This window comes from Puma concolor, chromosome C1, assembly GCF_028749965.1.
Source record: "Puma concolor isolate L17-30 chromosome C1, mPumCon1.1.hap2, whole genome shotgun sequence".
In the NCBI taxonomy this organism is placed as follows: domain Eukaryota; kingdom Metazoa; phylum Chordata; class Mammalia; order Carnivora; family Felidae; genus Puma; species Puma concolor.
Window position 1 is genome coordinate 146,761,505 of NC_141674.1, and position 25,681 is coordinate 146,787,185.

Consider the following 25,681-nt stretch of genomic DNA (forward strand, 5'->3'; position numbering starts at 1 on the left):
GCAAGTATTAATTAAAATGAAATTAAAGGTAGGGTCTTTGTTACCAAGTCCAGCCCTGACCTTTGGCAACTGCAGCTACTTGACTTGATTCCATGATATCAAATGTTGCTCCTTCCACCAAATGTGAGAGGAGCATGAGCTGAAGCACCCATCTTTCATTCTGAAAATATTTGGCCATGCTTAACCTGGTGTCATCTTCCTCAGCATCGGCATCGGAAAACACAACTTAACAACTGTCATGACTTCTGTAGAGAAAAGATAACAGGCACAATCCCTACATATAGAAAATCCCACACCTAAGAAACTTACATGCACTCTAAAAACAGGACATAGATTTGAAATAGTTAAATACACGATCCCAAGACATTCAAGGAACGGAATCCTCTATTGCTTAGAAAAGGTTTGGCTAAGGAATTGCAGAATGGAACCTAAGTGTGCCAAACTCAAAAGAAAATTACTTAATAAAAGCCTTTGTTTGTTTACGTGTGGGGTTGAACCCTAAATAAAACACCTGAGACAGCTCTAGTTCCTTCTAAATGGCAGCACCCCAATACAAATGATAAAGTAAAATGTTCTCTCTACAGTTTGTAGAACTGTACAACATCAATAAATACGTTTAGTAAGTAATATCTGTCCTGTACATCTTATCATTGAAGTTCACGAAAGAGCTTCTGGAAGTTCCTTGTATATAAATTAAGTAATGGGGAATAGTTTCTACTGTTCAGTAGAATATAAACACAGACCTGATTGAAAGCATGGTAGGGTCTCATTTAGTCTTGATTCTACCAGATAGGTAGATAGATAGATAGATAGATAGATAATAGATTTTTTTTTACTGAAGGATTTTTAACACTTTATTGCAAAATACTAAAATGGCATATTTTTCCCCCCTCCTTTGACATCTGACTGCTGTAGGTGCATTGAGTTTTAAACCAAGCATTCTGTTATCATTATAGAAACAAACCAAAGGGAGAAGTTGTCCACTGTGAATAATGCTGTTGCAGTTGAGATGAGCGGTGGGTATGTGGATTTCAGCATTTTCAGTGGAGCGGTGTCCAGGAAATATATGAGCCCTGTACCACCTCTGTATCTTTTTCACAAAACAAGACAAAATGAAACTGACAAGTGCAACTAACTCATTCCAAAGTTTCTCCCCTTTTAGTAGTCTCAATCGTGGGGAAGCATGCCTAAATCCTGAAACACATTTTCCCTGTTTTTCCTATTACGCAATGTAGTGAGACTGTTCTTTTTCTTCCTTTAATTGTTAGCATTACCATTTGTTGTTTGGCTTTGTGTGGTACTTAGTTTCAATGACAACAATTAGTAGTAGATGTGCTTTTGCTCCTCAATGCTGGGAATTGGATTTTTTTTTTTTTTTTTTTTACAGGCACATCCTGTTTTCAGTAATTGGATGTACCACCAAGGAGTAAAACAAAAGATGAAACATCCTTCAAAGGAAGACAAACGGAATTAATATTCCAATTAGGTAATTACAATCTACCAACCTAAAAAAACTCCAGTCTTTTCCTTTTTAATCGCAGATTATTGTGCAACATAGCTCTATTATACTTAAAGCCTACTTTCTTACACCATACACAAGAATGCTTTTTAAGTTTGAGTTAAAATAATTTCTTCTAATGTTTAGAGAGGCTAGTTCTGACTTCCTTGGAATTTTCTGGCAAAAGATGGCAAATGAACCAATTTCTCGCAATGTTCTTGGTACCTTCACCTAATTTGAGGATCAAATAATATGAATCATTCACATGACACATTGTAACATGTTAGATTTCTTTCACTGAAAACAATTGTGTAGGTAATATTAAGAGAATGGACTCAGGAGTCAGACTGCCTTGGTTCAAATCCTGATAATGTTATTTGTCAGCTGCATGGCCCTGGGAAATTTCCTTAAACTTAGTATCTCAGGTTTTCTCCAATGTACAATTGTAATAATTCCCACCTTATTGTATATAATAATAATAGTTAATACCTGTGAGCATTTAATATGCACCAAGCCCGTTTCTAAATACTTTACATATATTGAGTCTACACATGTATAAACCACCTGGAATAGTTACTGGTAAAATCTGAACACTCAATAAATGCTAGAAATAGTAATGACTATTATTAGGATTAGTCACAGTCATAGTACTAGAAACAGATGTGGTAGAGTTCTTATCCATTTTTTTGAACCTCATGTTTGTTATAGATTTCAAATCGCGCTCCATACCAGAAGGACATTCCAAAACTCCTGCTTAGTACTAGTAAGAGTTGAGATACTATGTCATGAGTATCTATAAATGGTGGTGAAAACTTTCCATTCAATCCTTTATATTAAAAAACTGTCTTTAAAAAACAATATGTACTGGTACAAAATAAGTTTCATCTAGATAAGTCCAAACTAACAATATGGAAAAACAAGCAAACAAGCAAAACAGGGAGTATAATACAAGTTCCCTACTCTAACAGAGACTCATGGGAATACTGAACAAGTGCTAACAACTTCCATTTTCTCTATTAAAAATGCTGAACATTAAACAAACAAAAAAAATTAACGGGAGGGGGGTTCTGGGTGGCTCAGTCAGCTAAGCGTTGGACTTTGGCTCAGGTCATGATCTCACAGTTGATGGGTTCCAGCCCTGCGTCGGGCTCTGTGCTGACAGCTCAGAGCCTGGAGCCTGCTTCAGATTCTGTGTCTCCCTCTTTCTCTGCCCCCTCCCCTGCTCATGATTTGTCTCTCTCTGTCTCTCAAAAATAAACATTAAAAAAAATTTTAAATACTGTTTTTATGGTGAAGTGTGGTGCTTTTTGTAGGAGTAAAAAACAAAAAGTTCGAGTTCTCCTTTCTCTTGTGTACACCACAATTCCTCTGTGTTTGGCCCCCAAATGCCCCACACCTCTCAAGTGGAGATAAAGTGAGAAGAACATCTCACATGCAGACACCCTTACGTATGCTTACCTGCCCTCTTGTGCTCGCACACATGCTCTCCCCCGTGCCCTCATTCTTGAGAGAGAGAAAATGTAAAGCAATAAAGTTATGATTCCAAACACCAACCTCAATTTGAAACTGTTGAAGGATATTAGTAATTACAAATAGCCATGTATTTTAAAGATAATGTCAACATTTTGTTGTTCTTGGGTATTTTAAAGTGTCGAGTAAGAACACACGCAGTGGTAAAAATTAAATCAAGCAGCCAAGTGTAGTATAAAGTAAAAGGGCCACGTCCCCATTCCACTCCTCTAAAGAAATCATTGTTCATAGATTGCTTTATGTTCTTGCAGGTTTCTATGATTTGTTTTTTAAGCTTGATAACATATTAGGACTATCCTTTCATGACAGTATTGATAGATTTCTTTTACTAAATATTGGAATGCTCCTCACCCATTGGGACACAAGACAAAATCTGGAGTATACATTAGATGAGGTGATCAAGGAAGCAGTGGAAGCTATGTGAACAGACTCTTGAATAAATGTGCTGGTATGCCATACCAGGGAATGGAGTTATCCTTACGACATGTAGGCTTTGTTCCCTGTCGCTACTATTTCAAGAAACTAAATGGACTTTTGCCAGGTAAAGGCTGTGTAATTCTTCGAGTGCTTTGGTTATAAAGAGTTCTAAAAGTGCAACAGATGCACATTTAAAATGCTAATAAAGGGGCGCCTGGGTGGCTCAGTCGGTTAAGCGTCCGACTTCAGCTCGGGTCACGATGTCGCGGTCCGCGAGTTCGAGCCCCGCATCGGGCTCTGGGCTGATGGCTCAAGAGCCTGGAGCCTGCTTCCGATTCTGTGTCTCCCTCTCTCTCTGCCCCTCCCCCGTTCATGCTGTGTCTCTCTCTGTCTCAAAAATTAATAAATGTTAAAAAAAAAAAAAAATTTTAAATGAAAAAAAAAATGCTAATAAATATTTCCAAATTGTCTTCCAATGTGGTTTGCCATGCTTTGACACAAAGACTGTGTTTCTATCCTCCCAAACAACCTATCAACCCTGCAGACATTTAAAACATGTTTTAAATGTTTCTTAATCTTACTGGGAAAAACTGGTATTTCTACTTCCGTTTCCTCAGGTACTGGTGGGTTTGCAAACTTTATGTATTTTTGCATTTTCTTATCATTACTTTTTCATTTAACTATGTTTTTGCATATGTAGTATTGGTGTTTTCCCAAGGGATATGCAAGAGCGCTTTGTGTAATAAATTAGATAGAGGTTGAAAGTAATTTCCCCCAGTTTTAATAGCTTTTTAAAAAATGTTTTATTTATATTTGAGAGAGAGAGCAGGAAAGGGGCAGAGAGAGGGGGAGACAGAGAATCCAAAGCAGGTTCAAAGCTTTCAGTGCAGAGTCTGACATGGGGCTTGATCCCATGAACCATGAGATCATGACCTGAGCCAAAATCAAGAGTCAGATGCTTAACCCACTGAGCCACTCAGGCAGCCTCAAAGTAATTTACCTAGTTTAATGTTGGTCTTCCATTTCAACTTTGCTTATTTTGCTTATTAATTTTTTGAAGATTTATATAGTTAAAAATTATTTTCCTTATCTATTTATCATTAGGTACCTACACTGTGCCAGACTGTGTTCTAGGAGCCAGAAATATAAAAGGATTAGAAATGTTTACAATCTGTTGAAACGCGATACACAAACATTGTATAAATGTGTTGTACAAAGGATAAGCAGGAGATAGAATCAAAAAGTGTTGGGGGATATGGGTCTGCTCATTTACATAAAGGAGTTGAGGAAGGCCTCTCTGAGAGGGTGACATTTAATCAGACACCAGAAGGAAGTGCAGGATAGGTCTCCAATCAGAGAAACAGCGAGTGAGGTCGAATAGTGCTGAATGTGTGTGAAGAATGGCAGAGGCCAAAGGCTTAGTAGATGATCAAAGGGAGAGAGAAACAAATGAGGTGAGAGAGGAGGCAGGTATAAAACCAGGTAGAATATCATAGGCAATGATGTGAAAAGCCATTGGGAGATTTTGAACACTGTGTCTGATTTAATGTTAAAGAATCATTCTACCCGCACTACAGAGAAAAGATTATAGAGGTTGAGAAAAAAGGCTGAAACAGAATATTTGTGAGAATATTGCAAGAGATCAAGTAAGAGATAAAGCTTCAGGGCATTTTACTATTTATGAATTACTTTTTTGAAGAGCAAACAGACAAAATTTACATATAGTTTCTTCTTAAAGTGAAGTTAAAATTTTTGTATGTTAATTAGCTATTTTATCACATGCAATCTATCTTACTTTTATTTATTTTTGGATTGAGATCTAATTGACATAAAACATGGTGTGAGTTTAAGGAGTAAAACATGTTGATTTGATACATTTACATATTGCAATATGATGACTGATGTAGCATTCTACAGGTCACACAATTATCGTTTCTTTTTTGTGGTGACAACATTGAAGACTGAGTCTCTTTTCAACTTTAAGCATATAATACAATATTGTTGACTATAGGGGCGCCTGGGTGGCGCAGTCGGTTGAGCGTCCAACTTCAGCCAGGTCACGATCTCGCGGTCCGTGAGTTCGAGCCCCGCGTCGGGCTCTGGGCTGATGGCTCAGAGCCTGGAGCCTGTTTCCGATTCTGTGTCTCCCTCTCTCTCTGCCCCTCCCCCGTTCATGCTCTGTCTCTCTCTGTCCCAAAAATAAATAAAAAAACGTTAAAAAAAAATATATATATTGTTGACTATAATCACTATGCTGTGCGTTAGATCTTGAGAACTTATTCTTCTAATTGCAAATTTATACTCTGGTACATCTCCACAGTTACTCCACCCACCCCTCATGCCTCTACTCCCTGGTAACCACCATTCGATTATAAGTTTCTATGACATTAGCTTTTATAGTCCCACATTTAAGTGATAACATACAGTATTTGCCTTTCTGTGTTTAATTTGTCTCGCTTAGCATAATCTCCTCAAAGTCCATCCATGTTATCACAAAGGGCAAGATTCTTTCTTTCTTATGGCTAAATAATATTTCATGACATATTCTTTATGCATTCACCCATTGACAGACACTTGGATTGTTTCCATACTATGCCTATTGTGAACAATGCTACAAGAAACATGAGAGTGCAGATACCTCTTCTGCAGACTTTTTTTTTTTTTTTTAAGAGAAAGAGAGCATTGTGAGTGGGGAACAGGGGCAGAGAGAGAGAGAGAGAGAGAGAGAGAATCTTAAGCAAGCTCCAGACCCAGCGCAGAGCCCAACATGGAGCTTGATCCCATGACCCTGGGATCATGACCTGAGCTGAAATAACGAGTCAGATGCTCAACAAACTGGGCCACCCAAGAACGCTCAGCCATCTTTTTGATATCTTGTTTTCTTTTATTTTTAAGTTTATTTATTTATTTTGAGAGGGGGAAGGGGCAGAGAGAGAGGAAGAGAGAGAGAATCCAAAGCAGGTTCCACACTGACAGTGCACACTGACACTGATGCGGGACCTGAACTCACAAACCACAAGATGACCTGAACTCACAAACCACAAGATCATGACCTCAGTCGAAATCAAGAGTCAGACAGTTAATCTACTTAGCCACTCAGGCACTCCTTGATATCCTGTTTTCATTATACCCAGAAGTGAGATCTCTGGATTATATTGTTCTATTTTTAATTTTTTGAGGAGTGTCCATAGAGTTTTTCATAATAGCTGAACCCATTTACATTCCCACCAATAGTGCACAAGGGTTCCCTTTTTTCCACAATCTCACCAACATTTTGTCTTCTTGATGATAGCTATTTTGACAGGCATGAGGTGATATCTTATTGTGTTTTTGATTTGCATTTCCTTGGTGATTAGTAATATTAAACATCTTTTCATGTACCTGTTGGCCATTTGGATGTCTTCTTCAGAAAAATGTCCATTTGGTTCCTTTGCCATTTTTAACTGGATTATTTGGCGGTTTTTAGTTATTGAGTTGTATGAGCTCTTTATGTGTTTTGAATATTAATCCCTTATCCAATATGATTGGCAAATATGTTCTTCTACTCTGTAAGAATGATTAATTTTGTTATAATGTCCATATTATACAAAACCATCTTTGATTCAATGCAATCCCTATCAAAATTCCAGTCGCATTTTTCACAGAAATAGAAAATGCAATCTTAATATTTGTATGGAACCACAAAAGACTCCAAATAGCTATAGCAGTCCTGAGAAATAAGAATGAGGAATCACATTTCCTGATTTAAAGCTATACTACAAAGCTATACAGTTAAAACAGTATGATACTGGCATAAAAATAGACAGACCTATGGAACAGAAATAAACGCCCACATAAAAAGTCACTGGTACCTGACAAGAGAGACAAGTACATCCAATGGGGAAAGGATAATGTCCTCAACAAATGGTGGTGGGAAAAGTGGATAACCACATGCATAAAAATGAAATTGAACCCTTATCTTGCACACTCACAAAAATTAACTCAAAATGGATTAAAGACTCAAACATAAAACCTGATTCCATAAAACTCCTATAAGAAAACATAGGAATGAACTTCCTCGACATTGGTCTTGACAATGGGTTTTTGGATACAACACCAAAAACACAAGAAATAAAAGCAAAAATCAACCAGGAAAGCTATGTCAAGCTAAAAATTTGCACAGCAAAACAAATAATGAAATGTGTAATTTATTTGAGAGTAAAGGCTAAAATAGGGTTTCTGCTTTTTTCCTGACATTGGCCTATATTTTTTCAAGGACTGTTTGGGTTGAATGTTTTGATTTTTTTTTTTTTACTTTTTTTTATGTTTATTTATTTTTTTTTTTTTGAGAGAAAGACAGAGACAGAGTATGAGTAGGGAGGGACAGAGAGAGGGAGACACAGAATCTGAAGCAGGCTCTAGGATCTGAGCTGTTAACACAGAGACCGACACAAGGCTCGAACTCACGAACCATGAGATCATGGCCTGAGCCGAAGTCAGATGCTTAACCAACTGAGCCACACAGGCATCCCTGGGTTGAGTGTTTTACATTTAGAAACTCACCAAGAATTTTTTTTTTTTTGTAAGTAATAAATTAAAGATCCGGCTTTAAGGGTTTTTTTTCCCCTGAAAATGATCTAACAACTTTTTATTTAAAAATTTATCTGTCCTAGACCTGATTCTTACAGGTGTTTGAATGTATTTCTGGACCATGAATTCATTGATCTTCTTGATCTTTGATCTTTGTGCCAGTACAATGCAATTCTAGTTATTGCTGCTTTTTAAGGTATTTAATATATTTAATATATTCAGTAAAGAGAGTAAAATCATTCTGTGACAAAACTAGCTACAACTCTTCTGTTAAGCTATTTATAATTAACTTTCTCTACCATCTTTAAAAGGTAGATAAGCAGAAAATAAGAAGAGCCAAAGACAATTATGTTTTTAAAATGTTACTTGCAGAGGCACCTAGGTGGCTCAGTCAGTTAAGCGTCTGACTTTGGCTCAGGTCATGACCTCCTAGTTCATGGGTTCAAGCTTCATGTCAGGCTCTGTGCTGACAGCTCAGAGCCTGGAGCCTGCTTCGGATTCTGTGTCTCCTTCTCTCTCTGCCCCTCTTTCCCCACTCTCTGTCTCTCCATCTCAAAAATAAACATTAAAAAAATTTTTAAAAGCATCAAACAGTTCAGTCACTGGTATCATTTGAAATATAGATTTTAATTTTGATGAAGTTCAATTTATTTTTTTCTTTTGTTATTCATATTTTGTTGTCATAAACAAGAATCCATTGCCAAATCTAAAATAGTACAGAATTACCTTACATTTCTACTAAGACCTTTATAGATATGTCTCTAGTATTCAGGTCTTTAAAAAAATTTTTAGTTACTTTTTGTATATGGTATGAGAGTATTTAGGTCTTTGAAAAATTTTTAGGTACTTTTTGGATATGGTGTGATAAAGGTGCAATTTCATTCTTTTGCAGGTGGATATCCAGTTTCCCATTCCATTTGTTGAAACACAACTGCTTCCCCATTAAAGGGTCTTGGTATCCTTGACAAAAATCAGTTGACCATAAACACGTGGATTTATTTTCGGACTCTCAAGTCTATATGACTATTCTTACGGCAGTATCGCAATGTCTTGTTTACCGTGTTGCTTTGTAGTCATTTCTGAGATTGGGAAGTGTGAGTCTTCCATAGTTTTGCTTCTTTTTTGAAGGTTATTTCGCCTATTCTGAGTTCCTTGCAACTCCATATGAATTTTGTTTCTTCCTTTCAAATTCTTTTTTTGCCTAATTACCCTGGCTAGAACCTCTAGTACAGTGCTGAAGAGAAGTGATGAGAATGAACATCATTCCCTTTTTATTGATTTAGGAGGAAAACATCCACTCGTTCACTATTACATGTTAGTTGTGGGTTGGTTTTTTGTTTGTTTGTTTTTTTAACTAACCTTTTATCAGGTTAAGGAAGGTCCCTTCTCTTCTTAGTTTGTTGAATGTTTTTATCATGAAAGAGCATTGGATTTTGTCAAATGCTTTCTCTGCATTTTGGTGTTTTTTTTTTTTTCTTCTTTTTTTTTGCATGGTGTGTCTAGTAAGATCAACGTGGTTTTTTTTACTTTTCTGATATGGTATATTACTTTTTTTTAATGTTTTTATTTGATAATTTTGAGAGAGAGAGACAGAGCATAAATGGGGGAGGAGCAGAGAGAGAGGGAGATACAGAATCTATGAAGCAGGCTCCTGGCTCTGAGCTGTCAGCACAGAGCCCAATGTAGGGCTCTAACCTATGAACCGTGAGATCATAACCTCAGCAGAAGTCAGCCGCTCAACAGACTGAGCCACCCAGGCACCCCTGATATGATATATTATTACATTCATAGATTTTCAGATGTTAAACCAAGTTTGCATTCTTGAGATAAAACCTACTTGGTCGTGGTGTATAATTCTTTTTATATGTTGCTGAATAGATTGGCCGGTATTCTGTTGAAGATTTTTGCATCCATATTCATAAAAGATATTGGTCTGTAGTTTTCTATCCTTGTGAAATATTTGTCTTGTTTTGGTATCAGGTTAATCCTGGCTCCAGAGAAAGAGATGGGAAGTGTACTCTCCTGTTCTATTTTTTTGGACAACTTGTGAAAAATTGAAATTAATGTTTCTCTGAATGCTCAGTGGAATTTACCTGTGAAGCTATTTTGGCCTGGAGTTTTCTGTGTGGTAAATTTTTTGGTTTTGACATCTATCTCTTTAGGTGGTATAAATATCCTCAAGTTTTCTATTTCCTTTAGATTCAGCTTCAGTGGCTTGTGGGTTTTTGGAAATTGGGCCAGTTCCTCTGAGATATCAAATTTATTAGTGTACAGTTGTCAGTACTATATCTTATAATCAATTTTCTGTATGAGGTCATTAGTAATGTTCTTACTTTGACTTCTGGTTCTAGTAATCTGAGTTTTTCTTGGTCAATCTAGTTCAAGGTTTGCCAATGTTTTATTCTTTAACAATAAGAACAACAACAACAAAAATGGATTTAGTTTTGATGTTCTCTAATTTTCTTTTAATTGTATTAATTTCCATACTAATCTTTATTATTCCCTTCCTCCCGCATGCTCTAGGTTTATTCTTCCAGTGCTTTAGGGTGAAAGATTAGATCAATATTGATTCTTTAAAAAAAAAAAAAAAAAGTTTTTAATGTTTATTTATTTTTGAGAGAGAGAGAGCATGAACCAGGGAGGGTCAGAGAGAAAGGAAGGCACAGGATCTGAAGCAGGCTCCGGGCTCTGAGCTGTCAGCACAGAGCCCAACGCGAGGCTAACACCCATGAACCATGAGATCATGACCTCAAACCTCCCATTGTGAAGTCTCTGATGTTACTCTTCAAGGTCACAGCCTTCAGTATGCTTACACAGGCCCTCTGATGACAGTGTATTTGGCAGGACTCTTGGATTGTCTCTTTCCCTGACCACATTCTGGTATTAAAGCCCCACTAAATGCTGGCTCATTGTTCTATTGTTTTCCGTAGTGCCCTGGGGCACAAATTCCTTCCAGACTATTCTTATCAAATTTGGGGAACTTGAAGTTATCTTCCTAGGGTCAAAGATTTGTTCTGATCCCTAGAGAGCTCTTTCAGACATCTATTGTCCCATTTCTCTCCAGTAAACTGTCCTACAGTTTAGCCCATATATCCATAAATCTACTCATCTCTTATCAATTGTCTCTCACCAAAATGCCCATCATTTTTTGAGAGTGCCCTTAGGCCTAACTTCTTCAGTCTTGCACATAAAGTCAAGTTCCTTTAGAGAGGAATTTGGAGTTCACTGTTTGGTAGCTTGCTTGACCCACCCAAGCAAAATCTGTAAGCCATGGCTTTGGAGCTGGTAGCAGATGTTAGTGGAGAGCTTCTCTTTAAGTGACATCTTACTTCAGGAGCTGAACACTCAAAGGATAAGAAGGGGCCAGCATCTTTGGTTTGCCTCTCTTGCTCTTGGCATGGAACGCCACCTAGTGGGCCAGCATAAGGGCGACTGGGGTCTCCAGTATTTTCAGCAGCACCATGCCCAAGGTAGAGCCTCTGTCCCGTGAGTGGGGGCTAAACAGATGAAGAGAGCCCCCAACTCTCAGCCACACTCACCCGTAACTTCGCCTCAGCAAATCTAGCTGGGAGCAAGATTAGAAACGCTGATGTTCTGTACCCTTAGGACAGATGGACCTTCAATTGGTTGCTGGAGGGAGGAGACAGGTCTCCTCATCTAGTGTGAAATGGAGGTTTATGTCTTCTTGAACTAGGAGGAGGGAGAGATGAAGGGCATGGGTCTTTGTTCAAATACCACACATTCTCACAGTTCTTACTGAGTTATAGTAGATTTTCTTGATTAAATGTTTCTTCATTTGCTGTATGTCCTTAGGACCATTCCCTGAAACTTTAAATGGTTATTTTTATTTATAATTTTCCCCAGTTTTTCTGGATTGCAGAGCTCCTCATACAGTCGTGCCAGAAGCAAAACTCCCAATTTGCTTGTTTTTTAACTGCAAAAATATAAATAGATTCTATTCTATATAAATAGAATCATATGGATGTACTCTTGTTACGTCTGGTTCTTTCCCTCAATATTATGCCTCTGAGATGCCACTATGTTGTTGCAAGTAGAGGTAGTTTCTTCTCTTTTGCTGCAGGTAATGTTATGATAGGAAAAGACAGGATTCAGTATGCAGAAAGGGAGAGGCTAGGGCTTGAAGGTCCCTGGGTGGGGAAAAACACAGTATTTGAAAACATTTCTTCTGGGGAATGTCTGACCTCGAGCAAACTCCCTCAGGAGCAAAGTTCCTCTTAAGAATGTAACAGAAACCACCTACTCCCCTTTAGGAATTTGACAAAAGACCTGACGAAAAATCAACAGACCATAAAAGTTATGACCCACAAGGAATGGTATGGCCATAGACCACCCCTCATACCAAGGAAACGAGCCAATCAAAAAGGGTGACTAGGCATTTAGAGTTACCTAGCCAATAAGGGTAGAACCTGAGAGGAAACAAGGGAGTAGGAACAAGTGGGAAGGCGTTCACTTTCAAATGCCCCCTCTCAGTAAACAACACTTTCATACTATTTTTACTTTCTCATCTTCTGCTGTAATGAACTTTTGCCTGAGGCTCGTTTTATTCTGTGTCCACCTCTTCATTCTTCAAAGCGGTGAGACAACAGATCCCCGGTATTGAGGTAAAAAATCCTGCAACAATATTTCATGGTATGAATATACCATAATTAGTCATTATCCTCTTGAATGTTACTGGCCTTCAGCTATTATAAATAAACCTCCTCTGACAATTTTTCAGACATTTGTTGGATGGACATAAACAAGTGTTTGTTCTTAGCCTAACCCTAGAAACGGAATTCATTGGTCATAGGATATATATATATGTTTGCCTTTAGTAGCATTTGCCAATTTCTTGAAATTATTTTCCCAATATGCACTCCCATCAACAATAAATGAGGGTTTCAATTGTTCCATAGTCTGGCTAACCTTTGGCGTTTCTTGACCCTTTTAATTTCAGCCCTTTTGGTAGTGCTATGGTGGTATCTCTTTCTGTAATTTGTAATTTGTCTTTCTACGATATCTAATGATGTCAAGTATCTTTTCATATGTTGGCCAAATTAACAGTTTCTTTTAGATCCTGGTGGAAGTTGTTTGCCCATTAAAAAAAAAAATGGTTGTCTTTCCAAGTACAGTAACTATATTATCTTTTCAACTTCTCCTTGCACTGACAGTGGTCACCTGTGGCAGGCAAGCTAACATTAACACAAGAACCATGTTCGTTCGTTTGCTTTTTAATCTTATTGGCAAAGTACAATCTTGGAAGACACTGCCTCAAAATAAGAGTAGAGAAAGCAGTCCACAAGTGAAGACACCTTTGGATCCCCTCATACCTATTCAATCTTCTAGTCATACACTGTCGAATGCTAACCACAAAACAGACATATTGTGATTATCTGTAAACATTAGAGGATATAGCATCGAGCTGTATTGCCTCCACCAGGACTCCGAGCCGTAAACTTGTAAGTACATTAGAAGCCGACACTCAGCAGACTTTGCTGAATTGCTGGCAGAATCAACATCTGATCGATATGCATGTTCACCAGCCAAGCTGACTAGTACATCTGTTCTGTGAAGAAACATACATTCTGCCTCTAGTACAATCAGTGTAATTAAAAATTAACATGCATTAATTGTTAGAGCTGATGTAAACAGCTGATGTTCCACTTAGCACTGTCTTCTGTACATATCATTAGGCAAAGCCAAATATTGTTAAGTAAACAGGCAGCGCTTACAAAAAGGAGAGAAATGGAAAACTAATTCCAACTAAATAAACTGACACTGTATCATAAGTCAAATTAAAACGATTAACCAGAGCCAGATTAAGGCTCTGGATCTTCAGAGGAAAACAATTATAAAAGTCACATTTCATTATTTGAATCTTATTTTGGCAACTGTGTTTAGGCTCAGTCTGAAATAGAGTCGGGGCGTGCGTGACACATTAGGATTTCAGAAGACATAAAGAACTCTAGGAAAAGTATGATTCGGGATTGATTTATGGCTTAAACATTCCACGAGAATGCATCATTCACAGCCACTCCAGTAACCAGCATTCTCCGGGGAGACCCAAATCTGATGCTTAATGTTAAAAAGAGTCTATTTTCTTCCGCATGCACCTGCCTAACTGCCATGGCTGTCAGTGGGAGTTACAGGCACAGACTCAGAAGAGAATATACACCTCACGAGTTAAGTCCTGTCTGACTCTTTTTTTTTTTAATGTCATGGCAAAATGATTTCTCTATCTTGATTCAAAACCAGAAAAAAAAAAAGTCTCCAACAAGCCAATCTGTCCAGTGAGGTACATTCCCAGGTCAGAGAGCAGTTGTGTCTTTACAGATTGCCCAGGGCATTCAGCTGTTGGGCCCCAGGCGCTTCCTCCTCTGCGGAGGCTGTTCCTGCCAGGGGCTAGCCTGTCACTCTCAAATCTGATTTCAAAATGGTGTGACTCTGAATTTTGAGAGTGATTTCGTAGGTTATTTCCTCATGAAGTTGCACTGAGTTAAAAACAACAACAACAACAACAACAAACTCCCAGTAAATGTTCTCAAAAGGAAATAAAAAACACACAGTGCCAGAGTCCAAAGGAGAGACCGATTCATCAAGAAATCACGGGGCGGGACCCGGGGGGGGGGGGACAATGCTCAAATACACGGGGTCAACCCTCTTTTATTTTTGTCATCATGGCAACGTCATTAGAAAGAGAATAAAGGTATAAAAACTCCCTTAGCATGTAGCGTGAGGCTTCTGTTGTAACTACATGGTTATGTGTTTGAGAGAGTGTCTATTTTGTTTATTCATAATTGTATTAAATTTGCCTGCAAATGAATTAGTTCATATATTAAAGAAAGATATAAAAATGTTGAATGTACTCATAACAAACAACATTAGATGTGTCAAGGATCACAGGAATCAAAATGGAGCCTATAAAAGTTAAATAAGCTACATAAATTTAGGTCATGAATATAAAAGCTGGCTTGTGAACTTCTAAGTTTTTCTGTTTGCTGTTCCAAACCACCATCAATTTGCACGCTTTACACATAAAATTTTTAGGTTAGTGGTAATAGGATAACTGTTCTTGAGAATTTAAAGTAAATATCGAAAAGACATCATCCTCGTTATTATAAAAATGTCTGATATTTACAAACATACTAAGCCTTTAACATTAAATATCAATTTACTATCTGAAAACAGTTTGTGAAAATTTTAAATACACTTTCTCTTTTTAAAATAAAAAAATTAAAATTATTGCATAAACTATTTAAGTGAAATAATTTGAAAATGATGTGATAATTAAAAGTTAACATATCCAAAAAGAAAAGTTAACATGCATGTATTATTAAGAAAGAAGTAACCTATGCTTCCCACAAACACTATATTAAACGTTAAGATTTCTTTTTTTTTTTTTTTTTTTTTTCCAAATTGCTCACAAAATCAAGGACACCACCTGGGTGGCTCAGTCGGTTAAGGGTCTGACTTCTGTTCAGGTCATGAGCTCACTGTTGGTGGGTTTGAACCCCACCTCAGGCTCTGTGCTGACAGCTCAGAGCCTGAAGCCTGTTTCAGATTCTGTGTCTCCCTCTCTCTCTGCCCCTCCCCTGCATGAGCTCTGTCCCTCTCTCTCCAAAATTAATAAATGTTTTAAAAAAATTACCCAGAAAGTTTTAATGATCTTATGGCATCTCAAATGCGTGACTACCTTCAAGCACTAACTTAGTTTGTATAATTAAGATAAATTTGTTTTTTACCTTGAAAACTTCTTTTTAAAATATCTTTCATTTCATTTTATTTTCTTGGTATCACACACATACCTAATTCAATCAATTCTGGAAAGTTCTACTGAATTTTATTACCCTATATTTGCACAGTGACTAGGTAAGACTTTGCAAAAATTAAAAACTAAAAAAAGTATGCATCTCTTTTGTTAAAAATTGAAAATAGTAAAGGCATCTTCTTCATTTTCAAATAAAGGCAGGATGAACAAAATATGTTGATCGTGAAAAGAATAAGGATACCTATTTTCTACAGCATTTTATGATGATCTCATATAATATATAATGATTCTTAAATCTTCAGTGTATGCATAAACACACATTTTTCCCAAAGAAGCAAGTGTGAATTTGTGTTATCTTAAATCTCTTACATAAATCCCTTACTTTCATAAATGTAGTAGCAACCAAATAAATGTCATACAAAGGAAGGAAGAATATAAAATATAGAATGTGTACTCACTTATGGTTATTAAAGCTTCATTAATAGATAGTTCTTACTTAGTGTCTCTAGGAATATAATAAACATATTTAGGATTGATTTATCTCCTAATCATTATTATCTTTTGTTATTTTGTCTTGTAACACCTCATCCATTTTCTTTTTTTGTTATGGGGTCAGGTCAAAGTCTTTGCTTTTCATATTTGATTATGCTTTCAGGTAGTGGAATTTTCAGTAAATGATATGCATAATTAACAGTAAGAAGTACATTTGTACTCAAATTCTCTATTTACCCCCCAATCTACTGATAATTTTGCCAATGGGATTTACGAATACAATAAAGAAACTGATACTCACTTTTTCTGTGTGCAATATAATAATATCCACTGTCAATATCACAGCTAATCCTATCACCTTTTCATTTATGTCTTAAAAAACTAAAACTCAGGGGTACTTAGGTGGCCAGTAGGTTAAGTGCCAACTCTTGATCTCACAGGTCATGATCTCACAGTTCCATGAATTGGAACACTGCATCAGGCTCTGCTTGGGATTCTGTCTCTCCTCTCTCTCTGCCCCTCCCCCGCTAGTGTGTTCTCCCCCCCCCCCCCAATAATAAATAAATAAATTTTAAAATAAGATAAAATAAGAGGCATCTTGGTGGCCACAGTTCATGGGTTCTAGCCCCATGTTGGGTTCTGTGCTGACAGCTAAAAGCCTGGAGCCTGCTTCAGATTCTGTGTCTCCCTCTCTCTCTCTGCCCTTCCCCAACTCATGTTCTCTCTCTCTCTCTCTCTCAAAAATAAACATTAAAAAAATAAAATAAGATAAAATAAAACTCATAAGTATCTGTGATTCCTATTATCAGCAGTTTGTTATTAATAATTGCTTTTCCTTGCTGTAGGATACTTTAAATATTCAGTTCTCTTCATTCCTTTGTCCAAACTACAAATAGGATGCTACAGAACTGCAATTACAAGTATGACAATATATTTTCAGGCTACCCATAAGGTGACAGATCATCCCTCCTGGGTTCCCTTTGGGTTGTCTATTATTTAGGAATAGTAGGACTACATGGTGGGTCCATCAGGAAGACATGAAATGCTTCAGAAGACATATGCACAGGAAGGTGGAAGAGATTGAGGGTAATGTTTTTGTTTTAGCATTTTGAATTGTATGAGTCAAGAACTAGAACTCAGGTAGCACTATTCCTACCAAAGGCAAAGAATCTTTTTAGTACTGATACAGGGACTCTCTCTCAAGGTCTGTAAAGAGCAAAGGATCTTGACTCAACTGCCATTCTAGTTCAAAATCTCAGAGACACTTTCATCCAAGTTGACCAAACAAGAGAGCAGAGTGCCAGGGATGTGTGTAGTCAGAAGCACTATCTGAAAACAGGGAAGTTGAAGTTGAAATTCAACTCTTGGCCTTCTCTCACTCTATAACAAAATTACTGAGCTCATCTCAAAAGAGAAAAGCAATTAGTTAAATCCACCTTGGCCTTTGTATCTGCCCCAAAGTCCTGCGGTGTTTCCTTACTTTGTTTTCTATCTAATGCTCTACATTGCATGGACCATGGTGTCTATTTCAGATTTCCTTCATCAAGCCCCTAACCATCCCCTTTGCTCTCAGGGGAGACTCTACTCTTAACTCACAGAACACAAAGAAGCCAGAAAGTGAAGATTGTCTTAAGACCCTGCCATGAAACCTACAAAATTACCTGCATCTTTATCCCTTTTTCCATCCACTTTGTGTGAAAATAGAAGGGGGGCACCTGGTGGCTCAGTCGGTTAAGCATAGGGTGGAGTCTGCTTGGTATTTTCTCTCTCTCTGTCCCTCTCTCTCTGCCCCTCTCCTAACCTCTCTCAAAATAAATAAATAAACTTAAAATAAATTTTAAAAAAAAGCAGGGGGGAGCCTGGGTGGTTCAGTCGGTTGAGCGTCCGACTTCAGCTCAGGTCATGATCTTACTGTAAGTGAGTTCAAGCCCCACATGGGGCTCTGTGCTGACAGCTCAGAGCCTGGAGCCTGCTTCAGATTGTGTGTCTCCCTCTCTCTCTCTCTCTGTCCCTCCCCCACTCACACTCTGGCCTTCTCTATCAAAAGTAAATAAACATTTGAAAAAAAAGAAAATAGAAGAGATCTCCTTTTTCTCAGGCTACCTACCTGCTGGACTACATTCTACCCTTTATGACTTCTCACAGTACTCACTCTACCCATTCTACCCTCACTCCTTTGTAGCCATACTTCTGAAAAATGTAATTTGCATAATAATGTCTAGAGTTTTCATCCTATTGATCCTCCACAGTCAGCTTGCATTTTCAGAGGAGAAAATGTTTTATTAAAAAAGATTAAGTGCACAAAAAGAGATTTCTTGAGGGATGCCTGCAGAGGAGAAAGGGAAGGGAGTACAAGAAGGTGAGGACAGCTTTCAGACTGTGATGCTGATATGAGCCCTTGAAAGAGAGAGCATTCAAGGATGCAGGTTCATTAGGAAGAGTCTCAGACTGTTGCATAACTGTAGGATAGTGTCAACCTGGCAAATGAGGACACCTCAAACCAAAGTTACCCATTTAAGGAATGCCGGGTCTCTCAAGACTGGACCTATATTATATCCTCTCTGCTCAGTCATTGGCTGTGAGCAGCCAATGGGAATTACAGCCTCTGCTGAAATGGTGGTAAATCCAGAAGGACAATGCCTGGAGCCATCATTCAGTTCTGTTCCTGAAGCAGAATACTAAAGTGGGACATTTTCTTGACAACACACTCAGCCTCCTGTAATTTACCAACAGTCATACCCCACCATTTAAATCATTCTCATCCAAGCTTCCAATGGACAAAACCAATGAACTCTTTCTAGTCCTTAATTTTCTTGTCCTTTCTGCTGCATTTGACACTGTTGACCACTCCTTCCTTGAAGTTCTCTTCTCTGGACTTCTGTGACCCTGGACTGAGAATTTTTCTCTTAAACCTCTTTTTTGTGAGGTTCCTTCTCTGAGAATTACAATTGAAACTCACTTCCCATGTTTCCAAAATTGGCAAATGTCACTGTTATGTACTAGGTTTGATAAAATAAATGACAAATTATAAAAATTAGTCAGTTTAGGCAACCATAACAATATGTCATAAAGTAGATGATTTAAACAAACATTTTTTTTTTTTTTTTTTACATATCTGGAGGCTTCAAAGTCCCAGATCAAAGTGTTGGCCAGTTGAGTTCCTGGTGATGGCTCTTTTCCTGGTTTGTAGATAGCCGCCTTCTCTCTGAATCCTCACATGGCTTTTTTTTTTTTTCTTTTGTGCAAGCATGGAGAGAGAGAGCTTTTATGTACCTTCCTCTTTTTTAAATTTTTTTTTTAATGTTTATTTATATTTGAGAGAGAGAGAGAACGCACAAGCAGGGGAGGGGCAGAAAGAGAGACAGAGACAGAATATGAAGCAGGATTCAGGCTCCTAGTTGTCAGCACAGAGCCCGACATGGAGCATGAACCCACGAGCCATGAGTTCATGACCTGAACCAAAGTTGGACGCTTAACCCACTGAGCCACCAGGCACCCTCGTCCTTTCTTCTTAAAAGGACAACAGTTCTATACAGATTAGTGCCCCATGCTTATGACCCCATTTAATTAGTTTAACCTCAGTTACCTCCATAAAGTCCTTATGTCAGAATACAGTCATATTGGGGGTAAGGGCATCAACATATGAATTTTAGGGGAACACAATTCAGTCTAAAAAAATTAGCACTGTCTTTGATTTTATGTCTTGCTTTCTTACCATCCAGACTTTGTCAGTACAGTACCTGCCGTTCTACCTCTTAAACATCTTGAATCTATTTATTCTTCTCCATCATCATGGGCTTTCTGAAAGTATAAGCCACTTCCCTTCTTACTTGGATTGTTAACATAGCCTCTTTCATTGGTTTCTTTGTCATGAGTTTATTGTCATTGCAAATTGGGCGATCTTGCTCCAATTTAAATCTGACGAATATCACTATCTTCTTTTTTTTTTTTAATTTTTTTTTTCAACGTTTATTTATTTTTGGGACAGAGAGAGACAGAGCATGAACGGGCGAGGGGCAGAGAGAGAGGGAGACACAGAATTGGAAACAGGCTCCAGGCTCCGAGCCATCAGCCCAGAGCCCGACGCGGGGCTCGAACTCACGGACGGTGAGATCGTGACCTGGTTGAAGTCGGACGCTTAACCGACTGCGCCACCCAGGCGCCCCTATCACTATCTTCTTAAATGCTTTTCAAGATCTTTGAGATACAGTTCATACTGCTTAATATTGCATTGAAAACTCTATTGCCTGGCCCCTGCTTATCCTCACCTTAGCCATGCCCCATTAGACTCTGCATTCAAGTCAAACAAAACTTGTTTTAGTTGTTCCCTTATACAATTCTTCTTCAGGTCTGTCTAGATATATTTTCCTCTAATTCCAAACTTGACCAAATCTCATCCATTTTTCAGAGGCCATCTGGGAAACCTCCCTCAAAGCTGTGAGTCCAGATTTGGCATTTGTTTTACATGGTCTGTGAACACTGTATTCTATTACAATTGTATTGCAACTGTCCAATTTGTCCAACATGTCCAACTCCTTTGCTAGTTATGGAAACATGAAGATTGGAATTACTTCTGTTCTGTGCATGGTAACAACACTTAAGACATGTTAGATAGTCACCAAATATTCTCGGTAGCCATTTTCACAACATGATCTTGGAGTTACTGTCTTATCCTTCACCACACTCTACCCTCAATTAACTGCAAAGCCTTGAGTTAATCTCTTCAGCCCTCAGCTTCTTCATTTCCGGGTGTGCTCTCCATGTGAGTGTTGACCTTCAGGTGACCATCTTTCAGAAGATTGTTGAATTCCACTTGATTAAATGACTGGTAAGTTCCTCCCCGGCTTTAAAATATGTTTTTGCTTGGCTAGACAGTCTTGAGTTAAAGTAGATGATAAATGTACAGAGTAACATCACTCGATTATATGAAACACTTTTTAAATTATAATTTCCTTTTAATATAGTCTTCTTTTATTAACCTAATAATTGGTAATCTCCCCCCCCCCCGTTTCAGTTCCATGTTGACTTCATATGGACACAGTGTGTGCCTGAACCTTTAGCCTTAGTTCTCAACTATTCTTAAAGCTAGCCAGCTTACCAACTAACCAATATTCTAGAGGTCTGCCTGTGACACCTTCTTCTTCAGTTTTCTCATCTGTAATATGGGGATAGCAATAATACCTATCAAAGTTTCTTTGTAGAGAATTAAGTGAGTTAATTTTCTTAAGGTGGTTGGCACACATTAAACTTTACATAATGCCATTAATTATTATTATGGTAAGGGAATCAGACCCTTTTCCACTTATCCTGATTTGACCCTTGGATTAATCATCCATCCTCACAAGTACCATGACCTTTCAACAGATTCCTTTGTCTCCAGGCCTTTAAAATTTCTCTGGTTTGTGAGATACCACAAACCTTTAATTTTTGCTTAATAACAACTTTGGGCTTCCTTTTTGTCTTTGAGTAAGCAGTGTTTCTGTTACCAAAACAAAATGAAACAAAGCAAAAACACACCCTAATTATTTTTCCTTTTTGTTTCTAGGTTTTATCCCCTGTCAATTCCTCCTTGTACCTCACTGTCCTTCTGCTTCTGTCACCTGAGTATGAAGAATCCTATAGCTTAAGTAATATATGATGAGTATTTTACTGGAACTGGCATTATGTTCTTGCATCCACATTGCAATGGCCATGACCTCAGACCAGTTGAGCTCTCTCAAGCCCATTATAACTTTAAGGGAGAGTGTGTTTTATTGTGATAAATGTTGATTAATAATTACATGAGAAGTCTAGGACTCCTAGGGACAGAATATAAACCTTCCTACTGAAAAGCTCCCTACCATCAGGGAGAAGCTTCAGAAAGTTCACTTTTTCTGAGATAAAGACTCTAGTACCTACATTTCAAAGGAGAAAGACGGGAGGCTTATTTTATATCCTACCTAGTTTGCAGAATTGGAAGAATTTAGCAGAGAAGACCAGATATATTCAATACTCCCTCCTATTCTCACCTCCGCCTGTCCTGACTCCCATTGCAGCCCCAGGCAATATGGCATGAAAAGGCTCAGCAAGAAATATTCATTTGTAAAAGAAAAACAAATCATTATAGCAACACTCACTGGTCATTCTGTAGCAAATGTGCAATGCTCAGATTTTGTATTTTCCTGAAATAACATGCACATTTTAGGCATGAAATTATGATTGTTTGACTGTGAAATGCTGCACCCAAACACCATGTGGCTTTTAGCAGCATATCATCATATCAAGAACTATTTTTACCCTTTGGCGATTTTTCCTGCCTTGGCTCTGAGAGCTAGTCCATACGGTATTTGTATGTGGCATCAGTGGCAAAGATTTTTTAGAAGAGTAGATTTCTTATGTAGTACCATGTACCAATGATAGCACAGAATCTAAAGTAGAAATGAAAATAACCTGCTTTCAGGTTCAACTGGCAAGAAATAAAGTCATAGTGAATATGAAAGAGGGAGAAACAAAGATGAACAAGGACTTGAAGCCTACTGCTCTGTTCTTATTTCTCTTAAAAATTGCTGTACATGTCTACTAAGTGTTAGAATATCAGAAAAAGTATAGTATATTTAAAATGTATATTCTATATTTCTTCCCCAGTGATTTTGAATACTAGTGGCAGTGAACTTTGTCCAGCATCCGTTTGATAAAAGCAGACAGAAATCCTTAGAACCTCAGCGTATTTGCTGCCTTTCAGAAGCCTGGGCAGAAGAAAAGAGCAACTTCTTAAAAGATTTAAGCACATATTGGTCCCCTTCCAGGACGCAGACATGAAGCCATATAAGAAATATTTTGAAAAGACAACCAAAATTAGCCAAACTCTTTAAACTTCCAAAATGCTTGGAGCAAAAGTCTGTTTTAGTTTAATCCAAATTAGTTTGCAGACTTAACTAGAAAGAGAAGCTATAGGAAAATATGAGTTGGCTTAACGTTTGTGTCTTGTCTATGACTACAAAGTGGGCTTTTGTCTCTTGAAGAGACAGATCCGGTTATGGGGGTTTCCAAACACATGATGACATAAAGGTATGGTGATACTGAGCCTGGACTCTAAGATCCAAAAACTCAATTTTCTTTGAGCATAAAACAAAACTATGCTAATTCATATAACATTTCTTTCTACCAGCCTGTCCATTCTAAGGAAATAACAGTGTTAGAAACAGTCATTAAATCAGCATTGTTTTATACTCACCCAATATATATCACTGCTTGGCAAGCAGATGTTTCCATAGCTGCTGATATCACTTTTCAAGGTTCTCTAGTGTTAATCTTATTATCTTCTTCTCATAGTTCCTTTTGTAGTCACTTCTTTAAGGAGTTTCCCAGCACTATTCCTTTATAATAAAATGTTCCAGAGTTTCTATATTTAAACTGAAACTCAACTTGTCCATGCAACCTAACTTGTTGCATATGTATTGCAAAGAAATTCCATTTTGTCAGTTGATTTATTGTTGTATCAGAAGGAATAAACTCTTGAACCCCAGGGGAGAAAAATTATGCTGTTCCATTCTACTCATGACATTTCAACATAGGCCAAAAAATAACTGGGATTATTTTCTCAAGTGAAGAAACTGAAATACATTTTAAAAAAGAAAAAGAAAAAGAAGAAGAAGGTAAACATTTTGTCAAAATCAATGTTTCATAAACCTTTAATTGTAAGAATTTCTCATTCTCCTGACAGTGCTTAAGCTTCATTTTGTAAGTTTATATTTTCCAGAAAAGTATTGCTAACCCATTTGTTTTTAAAAATTTGTCATCAAAATTAAGAAGGAGGATACTAGGTAAAGAAACAAATGTGTGAAGTAATGCATTTCTTCCCAGTTAATTCTTTGAGTGAAGTAACATCTGCCTGATAATTGGACTTGGCTGAAGTAATGTAACTGTCCTTGTCATTTTTTGATCATGTATATTTAAAGCTCCATACAACAGCAAGAACAGCAGCCCTAATGAGGAATAACCAGTATTATGCATTTGTAGGCTGTTGCAGATGTGAACATACAGGAAAGTAACACTTAAAGTTCTCAATCTGGAGAAGTAGGAACTATTTATGATCCCATTTTAGAGAAGATGAATCTGAGACTTAGAGAAGTTGAGCGGTTTGGTCCAAATCATCAGTCTAGTAGATGGCAGTCAGGACATTGAATTGATTCACCCAACCCTTAAGCCCATACATGAATTCTGACACATTCCTGGGCTGTTTTCCACCTCCACCAGAAACTAGCTCATGGGTACCCAATAAACTAGATCACCAAGACTGCCTTCATTACAATTTTCTTTCAAGTTGCCTCCCTCCTTCGTTCTTCCCTCTACCCTCCCACTACCAAACAAGGGGAAAATTGCCCTCAAAAATGTAGGGTGGCTTCAGAAAGGGTCTCTGCATGATTAGCAAGGCTAATAGAAATCCCTTTGAGTCGTTGCAGCTGATTACCTCGGTTATGATCATCAAACAAAAGAAAGGGGCAAGGAACATCAAATGAAAAATGCCTAAATTAAGATTTCCAGTTCCCCCAAATGTGACATATCAAAAAGGCTTTTCTAATGAAGAAAAACACAGTTCTCAAAAAGAGAATTGTGGTACTTGAGGTTGTTTCAATGTGTTATTCAGCTTTATGCTGTGAAGCAACTTACAGTACTCCAATTGTTTACTCACTCGGCTACATGTAAAATGTGTACTTAGGAATGCTTTATAATAAGATATTCAACAAAGTCTGTCTTATTTAACTGCATGGATTAGAAGGGGCAGGCATTTCATTTTGGCACAGTATGGCCCACTACCTCATTTCATCCTGTTTGAAATATTACTCAGAGTTCAGAATGCCAAGCTTTGAGCAGAAAAGAACAATGTGTGGTTTAAAAAATAAATAAATAAAATAACAATAGTGATGATGAGAAGAGAGTGAAATAATGCAATCCCTGATTCTGTTAGATGGCAGCTCGTTTGGGGTGGGGGACCGAGGAGGGGGAGCAAGTCCCATGATGTTACCAAAACAGAATCTAAAAAAAACCCTGCAATTACAAAAGAAGCAAAGTTTAAACCTCCCCTGTAGGAGTGAGGGTCACCAAAGCACTGGGTGACTAAATGAGAAAGACTCGAAGAAAATGTCTGTGAGAACGACTGGTGAGCGGCAAAGAGAAATTGCCAAGCAGCCTGAAAACAAACTTGACCTTAATGGTGACCATATTAAAAGTATAACAGAAAACCTCATGGAGCAAAACCAGAGCAGTAAAGAAAACAAGCAAAAGCTCTGTGGAGTCACTTAAGTGTTTTTCATTTGCTAATAGAAATGAAATATGTGATTGGTGGCCCCTGAGATTTGTGGGTATCCTACCTATATGAATTCCAGATCTTGCTCCACAAAAGAAGAAAATCTACTCTTCCATGAGCA

The 25,681-nt window shown here is 37.7% G+C and overlaps 1 long non-coding RNA gene across 2 annotated transcripts in view; it reads right to left on the bottom strand.

Moving 5' to 3' along the window:
* Positions 1 to 23,708, bottom strand: part of LOC147578482 (uncharacterized) — an 81,019-nt gene extending 57,311 nt beyond the window's left edge. For both annotated transcript variants that reach the window (XR_015255231.1, XR_015255230.1), the window contains exon 1: positions 23,488 to 23,708. This is a non-coding gene — a long non-coding RNA (uncharacterized LOC147578482). The remainder of the gene's footprint in view (positions 1 to 23,487) is intronic.
* Between the last annotated feature and the right edge of the window lie 1,973 nt (positions 23,709 to 25,681).